Source organism: Acomys minous (genome assembly GCF_964271855.1).
Source record: "Acomys minous genome assembly, chromosome: 17".
Taxonomy (NCBI): domain Eukaryota; kingdom Metazoa; phylum Chordata; class Mammalia; order Rodentia; family Muridae; genus Acomys; species Acomys minous.
Window position 1 is genome coordinate 68456625 of NC_140500.1, and position 22686 is coordinate 68479310.

Genomic DNA, 22686 nt, shown 5'->3' on the forward strand with positions numbered 1-22686 from the left:
TTTCTAACAAAGTACCCAATAATTTTCAGGGCTTATTTAGCCTTCTGAAACACAATGAGTAGTTGAATATGGCAAACACAAAATTTTGTGTATTTGCACATTTCTCATGTATGATAAGCAATAAAGAGATTTAGAGTAAACAGATAGGAATTAATAGTTGATGTTAATATCCCCAACCCTAGTATCTCAGTGTCCTCTGTGTAAAGCTGACATATGTAACAGCACTAGAAGTGAAAATTCAAGAAACTAAATACACCAAGTGGAACTGTACACAGTAGAGCACAAGGACCTAACCACCTTGTTGTCTGTCTCTTGCTCAGTTTTATACCTCAAGGTTAATTACAAAGATGGACTTATTGTCTATACTATTGGTATATATTTATTGTTCAATATTATCTTTACTGCCTAGTTTCTTCAACCTTTATTTATGACACGATTACTTTTCAATAGATTTTAAATCATTTTTAACAAAAGGAAATATAGTATGGTAAAACAAAAGATATCACATAAAATTTGGGCAAAGCAAACCAACAAAAGAAAAAGAGCCCCAATGTCAGGTAAAAAAAAATCAGAAATCAATTCTTTCACATAATCAGGAGTCCCATAAAAATGCTAAACTGAACGATATAATAAATATGCAGAGTATATTGAGTAACTTCATGTTGGCGCTTTGTTTGCTGGAGAGTCTCTAGGAGTTCATATGAGCTTTCCTCTGTCAACTTAAAGGGCCTTGATCTCCCAGCAAATTCTGTTCTGTCTGTTACCCTGACTTCTTCTACCCTTTCAGCTGGATTTCTTGAGCCCTTAGGGAAGGGATTTGATGGATACATCCCATTTAAATCTGTCTTTGTCTCTCTCTTTCTCTTTCTCTTTCTCTTTCTCTTTCTCTTTCTCTGTCTCTGTCTCTGTCTCTCTCTGTCTCTCTCTCTCTCTCTCTCTCTCTCTGTCTCTCTCTCTCTCTGTCTCTCTCTCTCTCTCTCTCTCTCTCTCTCTCTCTCTCTCTCTCTCTCTCTCTGTGTGTGTGTGTGTGTGTGTGAGCATATGTGCATCCAATTTCAGGCTTTGGGGCTCTGGGGCTTTGTTTGTTCCCAATTGCATCTCTGATAAAAGCTGAATAAGGCAATAATCTGAGTATACCAGAGTACCATCAGAAGCCATTTTATTGCTACTATTTTTTGTTTGTTTGTTTGGTTTGTTGGTTGCTTTTTGTTTTTGGCTACTTTTAAGACCTATAGTGTTTAGTTTTACCCTAGTTCCCTGGGCTATCTAGCCTCTAAATCTTCTTCTTCTTCTTCTTCTTCTTCTTCTTCTTCTTCTTCTTCTTCTTCTTCTTTTTTGGATCTTTTATTTATTATAATTTATTCATATTACATTCTGATTGTTGAATCCTTGCTCTCCCTATTCTGCACCATTTCCAGCTCTCTGACATCCTCCTTCTCCCCATATGGAAAATTAGATTTCCATATGCTCACTGAACAGAGCATCTGTCTTCTCTGCTTGTAACATCCTTGGTTGGTGTATCTGTTTGTGCAGGGCCCCCTGTGCCCAGATACCCTGGCCTTGATGGTCTACTTATAGGGTTTCTCACCCATCCCTCTGGGTACTTTCTTCTCCCAGTGTTGCATAGAACTCTCAGGATTCTTTCAAGAGTCCATCTGTGAGTCTCAGCATCTGATCCTTGATTATTCAGCAGTATTTGTTGTTGGGTTTTATCTCATGGATTATGCTTTAAATAAAACCAGACATTGTTTCTTTACTCCTACAAGTTTTTTGTTTTGTTTTTGTTTGTTTTTAGATGCAGGGATTTTCCATGTAGACTTAGCTGTCCTGGACTCACTATTTAGACCAGGCTGGCTTCAAACTCACAAAATCTGCCTGCCTATGCCTCCTACAAGGACTGTGCCACCTTTACCCTTATATATTTTGCAAGTGGCACAGATTGTGAATCAAAGATTTTGAGGCTAGCCTGATGTTTCCATTTCATTTTGGCATCTACAATATTTTCCCACATTAGAATCTAAGGGTGAGGGTCCAAAGGACCTCCCTGCCTCCTCCAAGTTTAAAAATTGTCTAGGCATTGTCTTCAGCATTGGACCTTTCTGTCAGTTTGTGGAGAGGAACCTATTGTTTTGGGACTAGCTTATATTGTTTGGGGATTTCTATGGGTCCTCTTTGGATATAACATTACTATTTTAATAAAAGATTGTGTTCTGGTGATTAATGCAATATTTATGTGTAATACTTTGAGTTTGTGCTATTATTAATGTTATTGCGTTAATATCATAGTTTTAATATTAGTTAGACTTTTTTCCCACTAGTGTTAGTCGCCAAAACTCTTAAAATTTTAGTATGGTTTTACAAGCTATGATCTTTTCCATAGCTTCTTATAAGCATATTTTAGAAACAAATTTGATTCAGTTGTGGCAATTTATGAACAAAAATATTGTTTCCTTTAAATAATGAATTATCCAGTATATTTATGTGATGACATAATGCCTTTAATGAAATTCAGAGAAGAACCCAGAAATGGTTTGACATATATGGACAAAATAGTTAATTATAGAATTTACTATACTACTTATTCATGTTAGTACCCTGACTCTAATATTCTTTATAGTAAATTCTATTTTGTCTTTCAAGGAAATATATCTTTTTATTATTTTACATCTTTAATATTTTAAGCTGTATTAATTTTATTTTAACAGATAAGACTTCATGAATAGAAGTAATTATTAATGTAATACTTCTGCAACTGTTATTTAGCATCTAGTGCTTACCAGGAATCTTTTCTGTTTGTTCGTTTTTTCCTTTTTTTTTTTTTTTTTTTTTTTTTTTTGGTCTAATTCTTGAGACATGGTTTCTCTGTGTAGAACAGCCTGGCCTTGAGCTCATGATCCACTTGCCTATGCCTCCTAGTCTGGGATTCTAGTAATGAATTTATTACTTTTCTCATCACTGTGGCAGAATATGTGATAGAACTTTTTTAAGAAAGGAAGGGGTTGGTTCAGTATACTGTTTGAGGTGCAAGGTATTGTGGTTGCAAAGATGTGGTGGTAAATAGCAGTTAGCTATGGTAGCAAGAACACTCAACAGCTGGTCACATTTTGTCCATGTTTATGAAGCAGGAAACAGAGTGTGAGTGATTATATTTCGTTTTTCTTTTTTTTAAATTCTATTCAGTCTGTAAGGCCAGATCCTGGCATGATGCAATCCATATTCAAGCTGTCTTCCCTCATCAGTGAAACATCTGGAAATATACTTATAGACAGACTGGTCCTTATACCTTATGGGATTGGGAAGTCAGTCAGGTTGATCATGAAGATAAACTATCATTTGGGTAAAAGAGAAATGTAATTCAACTATAGTTTATTGAAAAAAATACTAAAAATATTCAAGATGAAAATTCTCTCTCAGTTTCTATAAATAAACAAAATCTCTAGATGTGTCTGTATAATGAAGGATACCTTAATTAGGGCATATAGCTCTATATTAAAAAAGTAAAGAATTACCAACAATATCTGTGACCTAGAAGAGGGAAACATGCAATTTTAACCTGAAAAATAACCTCAAATATTAGAAAGGAACACTCTACAGCTAAGGGCTGTGAACTTTATGCTACATACAATTGGGTCAATTTGGATAATTAAGGGAGAAATGCCACCAATTATCCTTCAGGGTTACATCTACAACATGGTAACACTCAGTCCATAGTGGGATAATAACTCAAGCAGGGAAGTTCTTGATAATTCTTGTAATGTAATGGCCAGGCCAGGAATGCAACATAGCAGTAAATGTGTACAAATAGCAGATAAACATGAGAATTAGTGATGGAGGAAATTATGAGATAGAAAATCCTTCACATACTAAGATAAAGTGAGTTTATCTTAGGACATAGCAACTTATTTAATTCAATTTTCCTGCCTACAAATGAGAAGTTTCTGTTTCTCTCCCTCTTTCCCTCTCTCTATTACTTCCCTCTTCTTCTTCTTCTTCTTCTTCTTCTTCTTCTTCTTCTTCTTCTTCTTCTCCTCCTCCTCCTCCTCCTCCTCCTCCTCCTCCTCCTCATTCTTTTTCTTCTTCTTCTTCTTCTTCTTCTCTCTCTCTCTCTCTCTCTCTCTCTCTCTCTCTCTCTCTCTCTCTCCCTCCCTCCCTCCCTTTCTCTCTCTCTCTCTCTCTGTGTATGTGCAAATAGGGGCTGTACAGTTTACCAGTGCTTGTCTGGTGGAATATTAAAAAACATTAAAAATGTTAAATTTGTTTTGAAAGCTTCTGATACACTTTGTAGAGAGAAAAATATGAAGCATTTGGCCAAGTAATTAAAATATAGAGATAACATATATTCTGAGATTCTTGAGAAGATGAAAACCATGGTCTAAGAAGACTTCTGCTAAGTGCCTTCTAAAGATAGAAAATATTTTGTGGGCATGCTGGTATGATTTCAACCAAACTCTGGAGAAAATTTAAACTGTCATTAGGGAATGAGATAGAAAATTGCCCTCAGACTCACCTGCCTCCACTTACTCTTTAGGAATAAATAACTAAGAGGATTTATATTCATGTTTAACTTATTTTTAATGACCTAAATAGCTGTATTCATTAAATTTTATTAGTTTTATTATAAATCATGTTAATTTTTCTGAAGTGATGAAGACACACAAGGGCTTTGTTTACCTCCCTTTATTCTTAAATACAGATACAATAATCATTAAGGAGCTAGATACTACCATGTATACAAAGTTGTCACCCAAACTAGACAGCAACAATAAAATAGGTTTATGATTTATAGTTCAGTTGAATGTCAAGGGAGTATTCTGAACATTTTTTAAAAACAAACTCCAAACTCAATCAGGAATGTTATTCACTGAACCTTATCTGTTATGGTAATTGTATCTGACATCATACTCTGCACACACATATCCATTTTCCTTATACTAATACTTTGTTCAGTCATTGATTTTATATTAATATTGTAGGATATAACCACTAAAGCATAAATATAAGAGTCAATGTGTTTTCACAAATTAACTGCTATATTAGTTTGTTTCATACATTGAAATCAGGGCACATATATTTCTTCTTTTTCTGTTAGAAAAAAAAAACAAGTTACTAAGTGCTAATACATTTTGGAAAACTTCCTGAGAGTAGTACGTTTGAAACATGAACTTAGCAGAAACAATGACGTTCACTGGAATAAAATAAAAAGCTTGATGGTAATCTTTCTATATGTTACTGTACTTAGAAATGGGACAGAGATCAAGCCCAAAGCAATCAGGAGATATAAATAGAAGAGAAGGTGAGACCTTTAACTAGATAATGCAGAAGCTATGGCTGTAGATTATAATTTTGATTTAAGGAATGCTTGATAGCAAAGACCATAACTTGAGTGTATCTATAAAACTCAAAACAGAAATTAATTGGCACTTCGACACCAAGCAATACAGCACTGAAATATGTAGTACCTGTGTCCTAAAGAAAACTTTCATTATTATATATTATATAGGTCAATGTAAATTAAAGAAAATTAGCCTATGTTTAAAATAATTACTGAATGAGTCACTAGACAGTTATCTAACTGTCCTGAGGATGGCATTTTGACTGTATTAGGAGTTATTATAATCTAAGCAGAAATTTGCTGGAGTTTTTGTCATTTTATTTCAGTTATTGAAAAGTAACTTCAAGTAAGGATATTTTATTCCTAAAAATAGAGAATAATTTCAATATATCTAACTATTTGCTTTTTATAAATTATGGTTTTATCTCTGGTTTTAATTTATATTTATTTTAATTTAAATCTATTTCTCCTTCCTCTTTCCTCAAACTCCCATGTGTGTGTGGGTGTATGTGTGTGTGTATGAGTGTGTGTGGTGTGTGTGTGTGTGTGTGTGTGTGTAATCATTCATGCCACAGTGAACATGTGGCAGTCAGAGAGGAACTTTCTGAAGTCTGCTCTTCTCTTCTTCCATGTGGCATCTAGTGACTGAAGCCATGTAATCAGATGTGGGGATGAACAACTTTACCAATGACCACCATGATAGCCCAGTATTTCCAATATTAATGAAAAAACATGCATATTAGTGCATTCAGGCAGCTTATCATTACTAAATTAATTAGTCATCCTACTACCTGGACTTTATATCAAGTAATGTAGGAAGGATTTAGCCCTTCAATTTCCCTTAAAAACATTTATACTGAAAGAGGAATGAAACATTACACAGTTGTTGGTTTCCCAAGTACTGTTTTTCTTCATTAGATGTATGAAATATACTCAGAGAATAAAAGCTTTTATCTGATAAAAGCATTCAGCCCACTTAGTCACTTCTAAAACATCCTGTAAAACATCAAGACAAACTAAGCTCAAAACATCATCCATAAACAGCTAAATGTTCAGGACAATCACAATATATGTAATATATGTACCTAATATATACAGGATCTGTATCTTATGCTGTTTGTTTGGATTGTTGGCTATGTTACACAATTTGATGTAAATACTGGCTCATTTTTATTCGAGCTTTGAGGATTCTCTCTGAGTTGATGCTGATCCTAAAAACACAAAGTTAAATAAAATAAAAACAACAACCAAACAAAAATAAATGAGATACAGGCCTGTTCAGACTGCTGAATGATTCAGCCAGAGTTATTATTACATGCCTCCCTGTAACATCAGTAGCTATAATATATGAGCTCACATTATGCTTCAATCAGGACTCAGTGAATGCAATCGAATTTTGTAATAAAAATATTAGTATACATTAGAAAATATTAGTCAATTTAACAGATATATTGCTTCTTTTAGTAGAACATAATTAACTGTGTGACTGTGTATACTATTTTGGTTGTCTGAAGAAGAATATGCATACAGCCTTCTTATATGTAAGTCTGGAGTTGCCATATGATTCTGTAAAAGAAGAAAATATATTTTTATGTCTGTGTCCGTCTGTGTGTGTGCTTATAAAATATAAAAAATTCATATAAGCAAAAAATGGTATGTTGCAAGTCATATTGAGAAATACTAATGGCTAATGGAGCATACAATTTTACAAGACTCCCTTTTTGCTGTAAAGACAACTAGCAATATTTAAGACAGAGCTACCCTTTGGTGTAGGTTCCATGATGAAACTGATATGAGAGGAGTTCACTGTATCAACAACCATAAGTTTTGCTACCAAATGCCAGTGGTGGGAGAGAGGTGGGGTGATGGGTCATCAGTTCAAAATTTCATCTGTTCCTGCAGAAGAACTAGACTGTCTCCATCAGTCATATGACAGTTCATAAACACTCTAGTTATGGGGGATCTGTGGAAATGCTTTCTCAGTTCTGCACGGGCACTGCATACACATGGTGCACATGCATATTTGGCAATGCATAAAGAATAAAATGTATGCATTTAAAACCTCAATTTTATGGTTATGATCATGTATTAGTATTTTAGCTTATCAGTTTCTGTTCTATATGATTTGTACTGATACAGTTATCTCTGGAAAGCATTTTGAAGTACCACTTAACTTGATTAAGAAACAGTTGGAATTCTTTTGTATTGTAATATACCAAAAGTACTGCCCACAGATACTAGACTTTATATATTTGAATTAATTCAAGCTGAAAACAAATTAGATATTGCATGTTACTCCACCAATCACATATAATATTCTGAATAGATAACATACCATGGGTACAGGCACATTTGTATAGGTTTTAGCTACAGAATATGTCTATCATTAGGAAGCAAGAACTCAGAGTATTACTTGGACACTTTTCAAGTTTTCATCACATTTTCCTTCAGATGTATTCATCTATCTCTCTTCTCCTTCTCCGGGAGTAGTTAAACTTAATCACAGGAAGAGCTCCAGCTCTCTTAAGCATCTTAAATCTCTTCAGCTGTCTCTGCATTTTTATTCCTTTTTATCTAAAACCAATTGCAGTTGTCACTGGCTCATTTTATACCCCACTAATAGCCAGACCCTCTGGAATTCACTAATGCTGTTACACACCAATCGATAACAATTAGCTGCCACCACTTCAACTTGATCCCTGCCTGGTCCCAGAATTAGTAGTGCGGCACCCTTGATTTAATTGAGAAGTACACAGATATCTGAAGCTTCTCAAATGAAATTGATGTAGACTTTTTAAATGGCATCAAGACACTTGTCTGTGTATCCCAGCACCCAGCCTGCCTTCTATTAGCGGTCTGGAGTGGAGTCAGAAAGCCTATATCATCTGCATGTGATGTTGAGATTCCCAAATTTGTTCTCTGCCTCACTGCAAGGTATTAGGGGATTTCTGATTGCCTAGAGACTAAAGAATATATTCTGTTTTAGCAACCTAGTCTTGTTCACCTCAACTTGACATTAATACAGTGTTTCCCCCCTTATATTTCAAAACAATTCTTCATTTCAGTATAGCATTATCATCCATAGAAAATATTTGATGATTGCATTGACACAGATGCTGGCTTAGGAAGGATCCTTTGACCTCAACTTATATGCATTCTTAGACTTAACTCACATTGTCTTTTTCATGATCTTCATCAGATCTCTTCATTCCATTTGGGCTATTTTCTTCAGAAGCATTATAATCATGGCACTCTCTTCCTTTTAGCCACATTTCAGATCCCAACAACAATCAATTAAGAGTGTGTTGTGTATCAGCCACTTACCTAAGTACTCAGGAAATATCCATCTACGAACTACACAATTAAAGAGTCCCCAAGGAGCCTGCATTTTAAAACAATTTAATGCTCTTTAGCCAATTCATTATCAGGTCCTTAAATACAGGGGATATCTATTGTATGTATTCCCACTAGCTTTACTTCCAGGTTCCAGAATATGTCTTTAAGTTAAGTTTTATATGAATTAAAAACTTGGAAGAAACACTCTTTTTGGTATACTGATATAAATTTCCAAAACATTGTTTGTTTTATAATTTTATTAGGTTTCATAAATATTTCCCATTAATTGCACCATGCACACTTCTACTGAGCACTTGAGAGTTGTAATCTTACCCTTCTTGTCTAAATCACATATTTTAATTTTGTGCTGCATGTAAATAAGTATGTAAATAATATACTTCATTTAAGGACAGGTGGTCACCATTGTGCTACTGTTTTGTCACCATTCAGTCAATCCTCTCCAGTGTTAATCTAGTCTGTGTTACATGAGAGAACTGTCATGTTATTTGACATAAGAAGGAAAAACCCCCCTAACCAGCTGGCTGACACTGATAAGTGACAGCATTACTCAGAAGTCATCTTCTTGTTGAATTTGAATTATCCCAAGTCACAGATGAGTGAACTCATCTGTGGAAATCCACAGTGGAAATCCAAATATGAATCTCATCATAAATGTTTATGTATTACCTGTAAGAAAATGGTCACACCAAAATATAAGTAAGAAGCTAATTCATTCATATATTGTAGCAATATGAAGCATAAGAAGATGTAACATTTTTCTTTACATGGGAAAAATGACAACTTTACAGATTTTACACTCCATTCTTCCCCCTCCCCTTATTCATTTTTTATCATCCTTGCTTTCCTTTTTGCAAATCATCATGTCATCATGATTAGCAGTCATGTTTATTCCCATAGTTCAGCCTAGGAAGCTGGGATCTGTGCATCTAAGACTTTGGGCTACTGAGACCCTCTGATTTTCTTCAACTATCTTAAATTTTATTACTCTCTACTTATACAGCCACTATTGAAAACCCACCATACATTCCATGTTTCTACATCTACTTGTGACTCACCTTTGGCAAACAACATATTTTCTTGTGAACATATACAAGGGGAGGTAATCCCCCTCAGGAACAGTCATAGGGGAGGGGAATAAGGGGAAAATGGGAGGGAGGGAAGAATGGGAGGATACAAGGGATGGGATAACCATTGAGATGTAACAAGAATAAATTAATAAAGGAGAAAAAAATTTAAAAAAAAGAAAAATGCAAATATATTTTAAAGCCAGCAAATGTCATTACTAAATGTGTGTGTGTGCCTGTTGTGTTCATGTACATGCATGCATGAGTGTGTGTGTGTGTGTGTGTGTGTGTTACTTTCAGTAGACAGCTTGACACAACTTGGAAGAAGAAATCTCAACTGAAGAATTTACTCAATAAAACTGGACTCTGTATGTGCATGTGGGAACATTTTCTTGATAACTAAATGATGTATTAGGGTCCTGACCACTGTAAATAGTACCATCTTTAGGCAATTGTTTTACAATAAAAGTAACTGAAACGGTACCTGAAGTTAAACATAATTTCTCCATGCTCTCTGTTTCTATTGCTCTGTCTAGACTCCTGTCTTGAAATCCTGGCTTCTATAGACGGCTGTAGCCCATAAAGGAAAATCAATTTTCCTTCTCCAAATTACTTTGGGTCATGGTGCTTATCATAACAAAAAGCAAAGTAGGACCATTTGCAAATGAAAACTTGTGAAGATAACAGCTATTCAATTGTTTACAGCCGTATTGATCTAATTAGTCTATTATATCATGTGCTAACCATTTGTTCACAATTTTAACAGTCTATGTTTGATCTCTACACATAAACTGTGCTAATCCTTTTTACAAAAATTCAATATGAAAATTTATCTTTTCTTAACAACAGTCTTACACAGTATAACTCCACCAGTACTGAGAGGAGAAATACATTTGCCCTTGGAAAATATCCTTAGCATGAAAACAAATAGATGGCTAATGTATAAAATGTCAATCTGAAAATAAAAGTTTAAATGGTAGGTATAGAATTTATCCTATAGAGGGAGCTGATATATGCTCAGAGCAGTTTAGTATTTCCACAACTCCCAGTAGTCAAATCACACTTGATATATTCTTTCAAAGGGTACATGGCCCCATATATCAAGAGTGCCCTGAGAAGCAGGGGTTACCCCTTCACCTTTAATCCCATTCATTCATTGTATCTGCACTATAAATATCCTTTGCTAAAATACCTAATTCACAGATAACCTGTCTATTTGTGACTTATACCTCTCTTGGGGAAATGGATAAAAGGCTGACAACCGAGACAGCAGAGGTCAGAGAGTTTTCCTTTAAATTGAATTTCATAAGGAGTTTGAAGAAAAATATGGGTCCCAAAATACAAAGAAAAAACACGTGATCTATTTCTTGAGGTCATTCTGTTCAAGTTTAAGCTTCTTGAGAGAGCATGCCTAAGAAAAACAGGAGCCATGCAAGAAGGAAATAGAAACTTACTAATATTAGGTTGAAGGAAACAAAGACAATTCATTATGTTAACTGGATAATGAAACCTTTCTTATTACAATGGCCAGCAATACATTTTAGCATCTGATAAATTAGATTGTCTGGTGAGACACCCTTACATTCATCATTTATCTTGTTTCCTCCCATTCATTTTGTGAGATGGTCGATATTGTTACCATGATATTATCAGTGATGAAACTGAGGAGTGTAAAATTGAAATTCTTTCTTCCCAATGAACCAGAGGATGTCTCAGAGCATAAATTATAACTCCTGCTTTGGTTTTAGGGCTTAAATATAATCTATCACCCCATAAAGTACCTAGAGTTATATATAGGTCAGAGATTACACAGGGTTAGTGTGCCCTCTGAGAACATTGCTTGGTTTGGTCTTCATAACTTTTTATTCAAATGGTGTTAATCTACAAAGTGGGGAACATTGAATAAAACTGAGACATCATATATACGTCTGTTTATGCTGGCTTATGGTATTGCATTGAGGAAGAAGTGGTGAAAATTCCACACAATACCTTCCTACATATGTGTAATACATTTTTAGTTACTCTATTTATTGAACTAAATTACTCACAGAGGGGCAACCCTTGCATTAGTCATTCTCCAAGGCTGATTCCAGAAAAGTGGAATAGAATTATAATTATCTTGGGCTAGCTCTGGCCCCATGAATAGTTATTTATTGAAGTTGGTTTGAGCTCATTAATAATAAACCCAGTCTCATCAATAATGCATCAGTATTGCATTAAGGGTAGAAATCAAAGCACTGCCCTTGGTATAATTAGATCAAGAGTAAACACAGCTTTGAATTTCCTGCATCTCTGTCTTTCTCTTTGTCTTTCACTCTCCCTGATTACCTGTGCAAATCTAAGTCTGTGTCTTCCTGTAAGCTGTCTCTTGCATCTATCTCTGTCCTTATCTATGTTTGAGTTGTCTGTCCTGTGTCTACATGTATGTGTCTGTGTAACTGTCCATACAAAAAAGGCTTTTATCTCTCTGTCACTGGATGGAAAGGAATGAGAGATTCTTCCCAGAAACACTTAACAGAGCTTTACAGTGGACTATATCACTGATACTAACTAACTTCATTTGACCCATGTAAGAGAGTATTATAAACATCATTTTTTCTTAAGTGATATTTGTATGTTGCTCTCCTCATTTATGATTGTTGTTCATTTATAAGGTCACTTTCCACTTATTTTCTGTTGTAGCAAAGCATTAGTATAACACACCTACATTACTCTAAGGTAGGGGCATAGTAGAATATATAACTTAAGATTGTAGTTTTATGCTAGCTTATGTTGTAAAATTGATTACCTAGGAAATTCAAGGAAAGTAAGATTGAGTATTATGTTGTTCACTTAAGGGTGGGTAGAACAAATAGGTTGATTATATAATAGTATAGTAGTTTTAAGTCTTAAGTGATCTCAAGGTATGTTATCGACTCTGGTTTTGACAATCAGCAAAATTTCACAACTCTCCAAAGGAAATACATTTTATAATTGAAAATAATGTTACAGGCAATATATTTTGATTACAGTTTCCCTTTCCCAAACTCTGCCAGATCTTCTCCAACTTGACACTCATAAAATACCATGTCTTTTTTTTTTCTCTTTTAAAAAAACAAAAACAAAAGCCACAAGATAGGTATGTTAAAAATGAAGACTCCATCCAGCAGGGGATTGAAGTAGAAGCTATGTCTCACAAACAGTATTTAGGCAGACCACAGGACAGGAGGGGACAGGAGCTCCACAAGAAGACCAAGAGAGCCAACAAATCTGGATCCAATGAGGATCCTGCAGAGTCTGATGGACCAAAAGAAGCCATGCATGGAGATGACCTAGATTCCCTTCTCAGAGGTATTTCATAGGAAGATCAGTCTCCAAATGGGTACACTAATAAGGGGAGAAGGAGCTATACCTGTCATGGACTCTGTTGCCTGCTCTTTGATCACTTTCTGCTTCTTGGGTTCCTTACCTGGCCACAGAGAAGGAGGAAGCAGGCAGTTGCTATGAGACTTGATAGGCTGGTGTAAATTGGTAGGGGAGAAGTGCTCTCCCTCTCTAAGGACTAGGGGAGGGGAATGAGGTGAAGAAGGTGGGAGCATGGAACCAGAAGGAGATGATGGAAGGTGCTATAATTGAGATGTAAAGTAAATAAAATTTAAAATATAAAAAAGAAAGAAAAAAGAACAAAAAACACAAGCAAAGCATATATATATATATTTACAAACCCATAAAAACACAAAATCAGAAAGCATAATATACAAGTAAATAGTCAGCAAGAAAAAAAGAAGTAACACATTGTAAAGGAGGAAAAAAAACAAAACAACAACAAACTACAACAGTAACATTGAGATCATTTCATATTAGCCATCTACTGCTGAGATGGATAAAAAAAACTGAAAGCATACAAACTCATGGAAACTGAATGAATCATTACTGAATGAAATATTTGTCAAGATAGAAATTACAGTGAAAATTTAAAGCCTTTTAGAATAGATGAAAATGAAAACACAACATACCTAAATCTATAGAATACAATGAACTCAGGCCTCAGGATGAAGTTCGCAGCCGTAAATGACTATAGAAAAGATGCCTTATTATAATGCTTTGACAAAATATATTTCTCACATCTGTGACAATATCTTTGTGACTATTAGGTAAAATAAACCCTTTTGTAGTGTACAAAACAGCTCGGGACAACCAAAAAGCTAAGGTTATCATCACGTAATCTATGCAGATTTTAGCACTAATTTCTCTGCTTTTCTGTAACTGACCTATCTGATGATCCCACCAGTTCCTTTGAAATATAATTGATTTATAATTTTATTTGTTCTATGACTCAAACACCTCTATGCAAATATAGCAATACTGAAGTTTGATACTTAGCTCAAGGTATGAAAGTTTGCCCAGACCATGATCACACATCCATATAAACCTCTCTCTTAGTTTCTTTGAGGTGAGATTGTGTTTTCGTGTTGTCATGTCATATAATATATAAAATGGTATCTATTTGTTTTGTTTTGTTTTTCAAGACAGGGTTTCTCTTTGTAGCCTTGAATGTCCTGGACTCACTTTGTAGACAAAACAGGCCTCAAACTCCCTGCCATGCAACCGCCTCTGCCTCCTGAGTGATGGGATTAAAGGTGTTTGCCTCTGTGGGTGGCTTATGTTCTCTTCTTTTAAAATCACTTTGTTTACTACAGATCAAAGGCCTACATTAATTATCAGATTTTTTAAGTATCTTGACTGTACCATTGTCTTATAGACATGGGTTAGATTGCACTGCCTACATAAATCAGTTTTGATAGGATGAAATTTTAACAATATTTAACAAATTCTATTAGATCAGTGAGTGTGTGATGTGTTTCCATATTTTGTGTTTAATTCTTTCAAATATTCACTCAATATAGATGTTAAACTATCATATGCTCATTTTATGAAGAAACTTTACTATTGCATTTCATAGTATTTGAGGTAATTTAAAACCCTATCAATACTTTGTAACATTATTTTAAGATGATATCTATTATTATTTATCATATGTGGACATTTTGGATATGTGTGCACACATGTGCCACAGCATTTGTGTAGATATGAGGTGAAAAGTTTAGGAGTTTCTATTGTTTTTAATTCCACCTATGTGCGTCCTGGGAATTAAAATCATGTTGTCTGGCTTAGCAACAAGTGCTTTCATATTTTTACATTTCTGCATTCCTGATGAATACTTACTTGTCTTATTTATTTATTTATACTGCAGTCTGATTTTAGCCTCCCTCCTCTCCTCCCAGTAATTACCTGTCATCTTCTCCCCCATTTCCCTATGTCCTTTTCCTCAGAGAAGGAGAGGTCTCCCATGGATAGCAACCCACCTGGTACATCAAGACATAGCAAGACTAGGTGTCTCCATATCTTCTTTTGATAATGTGGATTCAAATAGTTCTCTTTTTAAAATTAGATTATTATTCTCATGATTGTATAATATTTTGTTTTCCTTATGCATGCTAGAGTTAATATCTTATTACATAAGCTATACAAACTTACAAATTTCAGCAATAATTCCACAAAAACTGCATGGAAATCCATATATAAAAAATGAAAGTCAGTATTACATTAAGTTTTATTTTTAGTACAGATTTCTAATTCTACTATGAGTATTGCTTTAAACTTTAAATCACTGAAGCAGACAAAATAAACATCTGAAAAAGGAGAAAAGTTTTTAATTTCCATAGGTGGGTTTCCATTTATGGTCAGTGGGTGCTGGTGTTTTCAGTCTTTGAGAGAACAGAACTTCATGAGCATGATTCTGAGTGGCAGCTATGAGACAATGAGTGGGAGAAAGAGATCATAAAATCAATAGTCCCTTTAGGACATGGCTTCCATTGTACCATCTTCTAAAACATCCAGTTTGCAATGTGTTGAAGACTAAAAAGTATGCAGTTGCAGCATGAGTCTCTTCGTGATATTTAACATTAAATCTGTTACACAGATCTATTCTACTTTCTGAATCACAGGGCAATGGTAAATTCATAAAATCTATTCCAGTTACTATAATTTACAAAAAATTTCCTTAACTACAGCGACACAACGAAAAATGATGAGCCAGATGCTTCAATTTGTGAGTTTTGAATCCAGTGATTTTGTTCTCTAAATTGCACAGAATATTATTTTTATTCACTAATATCATAAGTTAAAAACCAAACTTTTGAAAAAAACTAATTCATTTTTATATAATATTTTCAAGATTTTGATATCATTCCTAGAGCCAATTATGTCCATTGATTTATTATATCAAGGGACTTCAGCAACTCAAATAAAGTACCTCACCATGGGATGCCAGCTAAGTCTTAACTATTAGCTATTCCAATAATTTTAGAAATTCAAGTGACTTCTATAATGCATTTTCTGGGTATGGGAATGTGTGCAGTCTATTCAGTCCATATGATCTTAAAATAAAGACAGCTGAAACACAAGTAATAACCTTATGATGAACACTTGTTTTTAATCAATTATTTGTGGTAGACTTATTTCTTAAATCAAAGCTTGAATGAATGAATGAGATAATTTTGAAATCTCAGGAGGAAGTTCAGATACTCAATATATTATCTAATTGCAAATTCCAATTATGCTACTATGTATTTCAAGGAAGTTTAGATATTGGTGTGAAAATATGTGAGTCAGTATGTATGGGAGAGGGCTAAAGGAAAGTAATGGTGACAATTATCAGCATACATTCTATAAAAGCGAAAAAATATTAAAAAAGAAACACACAGTATAATGGAAAGGCAAAATGGGACATCTATGGATGAAAGTATAAAAATAACATTTTAGAAAAAAATTACATCTTTAATTTTAAACAAATGATAATGATTTACAAAAAAATATATTCAGCTCTGTTGCCCGTTTTTTAATTTGGTTATTTTGGATTTCTTTTGTATATAATTTTTTGAGTTCTTTATATATTTTGGACATTAGGCCTTTGTCAGATATAGGATTGGTGAAGATCTTTTCCGAATCTGTAGCCTGCCCTTTGCCTTACAGAAGCTTTTCAGTTTCAAAAAGTTCCATTTATTAAGTATCATAATTGTTAGTTTTAGAGCCAGAGCTGTTGGTGTTTTGTTTAAGAAGCTGTCTCTCGTGCAATGAGCTCTCTTTGCTTTATCTTCTAATTGATTAAGTGTATCTGGTGTTATGTTTAGGTCTTTGATCCACTTGGACTTGAGTTCTGTGCATAGTGATAAGTATGGATCTATTTTCATTCTACAATATATAAAAATCCACTTAGACCAGCACTGTTTGTTGAAGATGCTACCTATTTTCCATTGTATAGTTTTGGCTACTTTGTCAAAAATCAACTCTCCATAGGTGTGTGGGTTTGTTTCTGCATTTTCAATTCCATTCCATTGATCAACCAGTCTATTACTATGCCAGTACCATGCAGTTTTTATTACTATTGCGCTGTACCATCGCATGGATTTAAGGATGTTGACACCTCCAGATTCTTTTATTGTATAGAATTGTTTTGCTTAAATAATGGGGAACGGAGGTAAATTGAGAGTTCTCAACAGAGCAATCTCCAATGGATGAGAAACACTTAAAGAAATGCTCAACATCCTTAGTCATCAGGAAAATCAAAACAAATTTCAGATACCATCTTACACTTATAAGATTGTCCAAAACCAAAAACTCAAATGACAGCACATGCTGGTCAGGATATAGAGAAAGGGAAACACCCCTCCATTGCAAGTGGGATTGCACACTTGTACAAGCACTTTGGAAATCTGCCGCTTCCTCAGAAAATTAAGAATAGTGCCACCTCCACACCCAGCCAAACCACTTTTGGGCATATTCCTGAAAGATGCACCACCATAGATCAAAAACATTTGCTCAACTATGTTCATAGCAGCTTTATTTATAATAGCCAGAATCTGGAAACAACCTAGATATCCCTCAAGCAAAGAATGCACAAAGGAACTGAGGTTCATTTACACAGTTGAATACTACTCAGCTATTAAATACAAGGACATCATGAAATTTGCAGGCAAATGGATTGTACTAAAAAACAATCATCCTGAGTAATGTAACCAAGACCTAGAAAGAATCACATGGTACATACTCACTTCTGAGGGGATGTTAACTATATAATACAGGACAATTATACTACAATCTGCAGAACTAAAGAACCTACATAGCAAGTGGGGATCTTAGGTAGGATGCTAAATTCTCATTCAGAAGGGCATATAGAATAGATACTGAAAACAAATTAAGAGAAGGAAGAATATGGGAATATGGGAGCCTACTATATATGTCCTCTGGAAGACCCCACCCTCACAGTAGGGGATCAAAGCAAATCCCGAGATGCACAGGCAAACTTTAGACAGATCCCAGGAAGTCTTATGTAACTGATGAGGGATAGAAGGACCTGGAGGGGAGAGGAGCTATACATGGAGCTAAGCAATCTGAACCCACGGGTCCGGAAGAGACTGATGCACCAACCAAAGACCATGAGTGGAGACCTAGATCCACAGCTCAGACATAGTCAAAAGTAATCTCAGTCGTCATGTGGTTCCTCAATACAGGGAGCAGGGGCAATGTCTGACATGGACTCTGTTGGCTGCTTGTTGATCCCTTCCCCCCACTCCCGCTGTGTGGTGGCCTTACCAGGCCACAGAGGGTGAGGACTCAGACCTTCCTGTTGAGACTTGATAAGCTGGAGTCAAATGGTAGAAGAGGACCAGGGGAGGGGGCAGGGGGGAAAGAGGGAGGGGTGGGAGAACCAGGAGGAGATGAGAGAGAGGACTACAATCGAGTTGTAAAAATAAATTTTTTTTAAAAAATTAAAAAGTAATATATTTATATTTATTACTTAAACATAAAATTAAGCAGATTGAATATGCAATAAAATTCAAAGTAGGGACTAAGAGATTTTGCAAAATTCTTCATGACTTGAAAATGTTTAATGTTCATTTCAAATAACACTGATTGTTCACATATCACCTAAAGGAGGCACTTTATATTGCAGAATTCAACTCTGTTATTCAGAGCATGAATTTATATCTAGGCATACATGTAAATATGGATGTTTTACTCAAAAGAAAACTCAAAAGCTTTTAAAATATTTGTTTGTTTAGTGCTGTGTGTATGTGTGCATACACATCCACACACACCAGGCACCATATTAGTAAGTCAGAGCATAAATATTCGGAGTTTATTCTTACGTTCCACCTTGCTAAGATATGGTCCTTCCGTGTTTACTTGTTTGATTTTGGTGCTATATTGTGTTTCCTGCATGGCTAGCCTATAAGCTTCTGGATGCCTGTGACTCTCACCTATCCATAGGATTTCTGAGCTTACAGTTTTTGCCACTTCATCCAGCTTCTAATATGTAGCCAGAGCTCAAACTCAAATATTGAACTAGAGCTGTTTTATCACTCCACGAGAAGCCCCACCAAACAAAATTATTTTTGCCGGAATTGACAATGCTGTATCATTTCTTTTCTATTATTTTAACAAATGCAATACCAGGAAGCAATTACATTAACTTAATTGTATTAATACTACAGAGCCCAAATAATTAGAAGAAAACAAATAAGGAAATGGATTTCTATTGTGTGGGCCATTAGATCAAGAAGTTAATATGTATTGCCTTGCCCTGTTTTGAGCAAACAATAATAAATTATATGGGGGAAATATTTTTATAAATTAAAAGAGATATTATGTTTGTAGTTAATTATGCTCTGTTTGTTGTAATGACTTCCTTGTGAATATACATAAAGCTACATTTTCTATTATGAGTTAATTATATGCTCAGTAAAATAAAAAAAATTAAGAAACCTGTTTTGAACACATGAAGATCATCTGTAAATCTATTCATATTACACCATAATATTTAAACTCTGATTAACATGGGTTTTGAAATTTTATTTCATTCTATTCTATCTTAATTATTATTTATAGTATATATACATATATACATATATTCTACCATGAATTCAAATAGTTTGATTTTTCTCTAATAAATGCAGGAGTAAGTTAAAATTTCTATTACTTACATTATTTTTATGCATGAATATTCTCTAAGGTTGAACTTTGGTTTCTTCTAAGTCAAACTTGAGTATAGCATATACACTCTCAGAATCTTTCCTCTCTAAACGTATATAATAGATCATCATATTAATGTGCATATATTTTTCTATGGAAAAATGGAATGGTGTTGTGAGTTTATGTCTCTATATCTGTATTCTTAGGTCATGTTATATTAACAAAATTCAGTGTCTTTTAGGAAGTCTGTAAATGTAGTAAATAAAATCTATCAACTAAATATAATTAAATCCTTGTCATGTGTGTGATATTACTAACAGCATTATAAAAACAGGATTATCATGCTTTCGGAGATGCAATTAGCCAAAGAGAAGATGTGAAGCAAATACAGCTATATGTATCAACATATCAGAATTGATTGAGAAGGATTTCATTTAATCGATCTCCTCGAGTGGGCTACAAATTACAAGTCTCTGTAAAAGTAATCTATGCTAGTGTCTCCCACATAATTGGCTATGAAAATTATTGGTATAAATGAGTAAGACATAAAAGATAAAAAAATTTGGAGGATCACAATTTATATTATTTTGTTGGAAATATATAAAAATTTTGTTAAAAAGGCTTTATAGTTGATGGAAATGTCAATTAAATTTAATGTAAAATCTCTTCTAAAATTTTATCATTGTATAATTTTAAATTTAAGCAATGTCTGCTACTGAGACTCAAAGCAGATGACTTTAAATGAATGCAGTTAATATACTATTTAATTGTTTTTGGATTCTACTCTGCTTTTGTGACGATTAACTATGGAATAAAACATGCCTTCATTGCGAAAGGAAAGTATCTCATAAGACTCATGTAGTCAATCAAACCTAAGAGGCTCAAGAAAATCCTAAAAATTACAAGACCCACAACAAATTTTCCTCATTGTCATCATTTCGGAAAACAATTGTTTGATATAGAAAGCCTCCTACCCACTGAACTGTCTGCATATTGTAAATGAAGTTGCAACCTTGTAGGTCTTATGGCTTTTATCAATATTGATTGGGTTTCTTGGGTATATAGTTGTATTTCAGCCACCCATGCTGCTGTAACTAGCACCTCACTCATGAACTTATAAAGAATAACAATGACTTTATTGTTCAAACAAGCTAGAATTAAGTAAAATTATTTGGTTTGTCATTTTTGTCCCATATGGAGTAGATAGAAATTGTTCATGTCTTCCAAGGAAAAAAAAACACACATCACTAATCTTCTTTTAATGATTTGAGTTTATGCAATGCCTGAATTCTAAAGAGATGAGAAATAATGAATGAGACATAACGGTGTTGCATTAGGCTGCTATTTTAATATTTCTTGACTATGAATCACCACTGATGATCTAATAACCATGAAAGCTAAATTATTAATGGCAGGTAGTGTATACAGCATGGATAAGCTGGGTGGAATGTGACAGTATGAAATTTCATCATAACAATCAAGAATGCATGCAATTTAAAACATATGAGTCTGTAATTGCAAAGTTTCCATTTAATATTTTCACTTTGCAGGATGTTATAGATGACTGACGTCAAAAGGAAAAAACTCTCAGAACCATGAAACTATTGTATTCAAATCTGTAATTACTGATTGTTCCTGCATTTGGTTAAGGTGTTATTTTCTTGAAAATATACTTATGATCAACAAAATACTTTTGCCTCTCTTTTCAGAAATTGAGAGAATTTTACACTCATAAGTCAGGTTGCAGGGTTATATCTTAATAGAGTAATGGTCAAAAATTTTAAATATACATTCTCATACTAGATCAGTGCTTATGTATTGTTTGGTTTCTGTGGTAGAACACCATGACCAAAGCAACTTGTTAACAATATATTTAATTTCAGGCCTTTTTGCAGTTCAAAAGGGTTAATATATGATCATCATGATGGGAAACGTAGTTGCAGGAAGTCCAGCATGGTGAATAGCAGTAGCTGAAGTTTTACTTCTGATATGCAAAATGGAAAGAGAGAAAGCAAGCACTACAAAGCCTGAAGTGTGATTTTTCAGTCTGTAAAGTCCCTACCCCCAGTGTCCCACCTCCTCCAACAAGGCTACACCTCTGAACTTTTCCTAAACAGTCAACAACTGTGAACTACACATTCAAACATATTAGCTTATGTTGGACAGCCCCATTTCTTTTTTTTTAATCATTTTTTATTAATTTGTTCATATTACATCTTGACTCTTAGCCCTTCTGCTGTTTCCTCCCATTCTTCCCTCACTCCCACTTCCCCCCTTCTCCCCTCCCCTATGTCTGTGATTGAGGGAGACCTTCTCCCTCTATATATGCTCTAAGATTATCGAGTCTCTTCTTGGTAACTTGCTATCCATCCTCTGAGTGCGGCCAGGCCTCCCCATACAGGGGACGTGGTCAGAAAAGGGGCACCAGAGTTCATGTGAGAGTCAGATCTCACTCTCCACTCAACAGTGGAGAATATCATGTTCACCGGCTAGGTCTTGGTAGGGGTGGACAGCCCCATTTCAACCACCACAATTTGCCAGTGTAGAATAAACTGCCTGAGCCAGATGGAAGCAAGTGAAAAACTGTTTCTGCTTGAATTCAAATGTTGAGTTACAGAGGAATAGCTCAGATACTTACAGTTATCTGTACTTTCCAGCTCTGAAGTTAAATATTGTCAGAAAAGTAGGTCAAGTTAATCAAGATGTGAAGAAAGATGGCAGAAGGTTTTTTTAATGTATGAAAGAATTTTTAAATTATGCTGCTCATATAAAATGGAAAACTGCCACAGAGATGATGACATAACAAATGACATTCAAGAGTAAAAAGACATTGCTCTCAGTGACTGGATAGCACTTGAGATGTAATCTAAATAAATTATTTCAATAAAAAAATTTCAAAAGAAGAGAGATTGCCCTGTG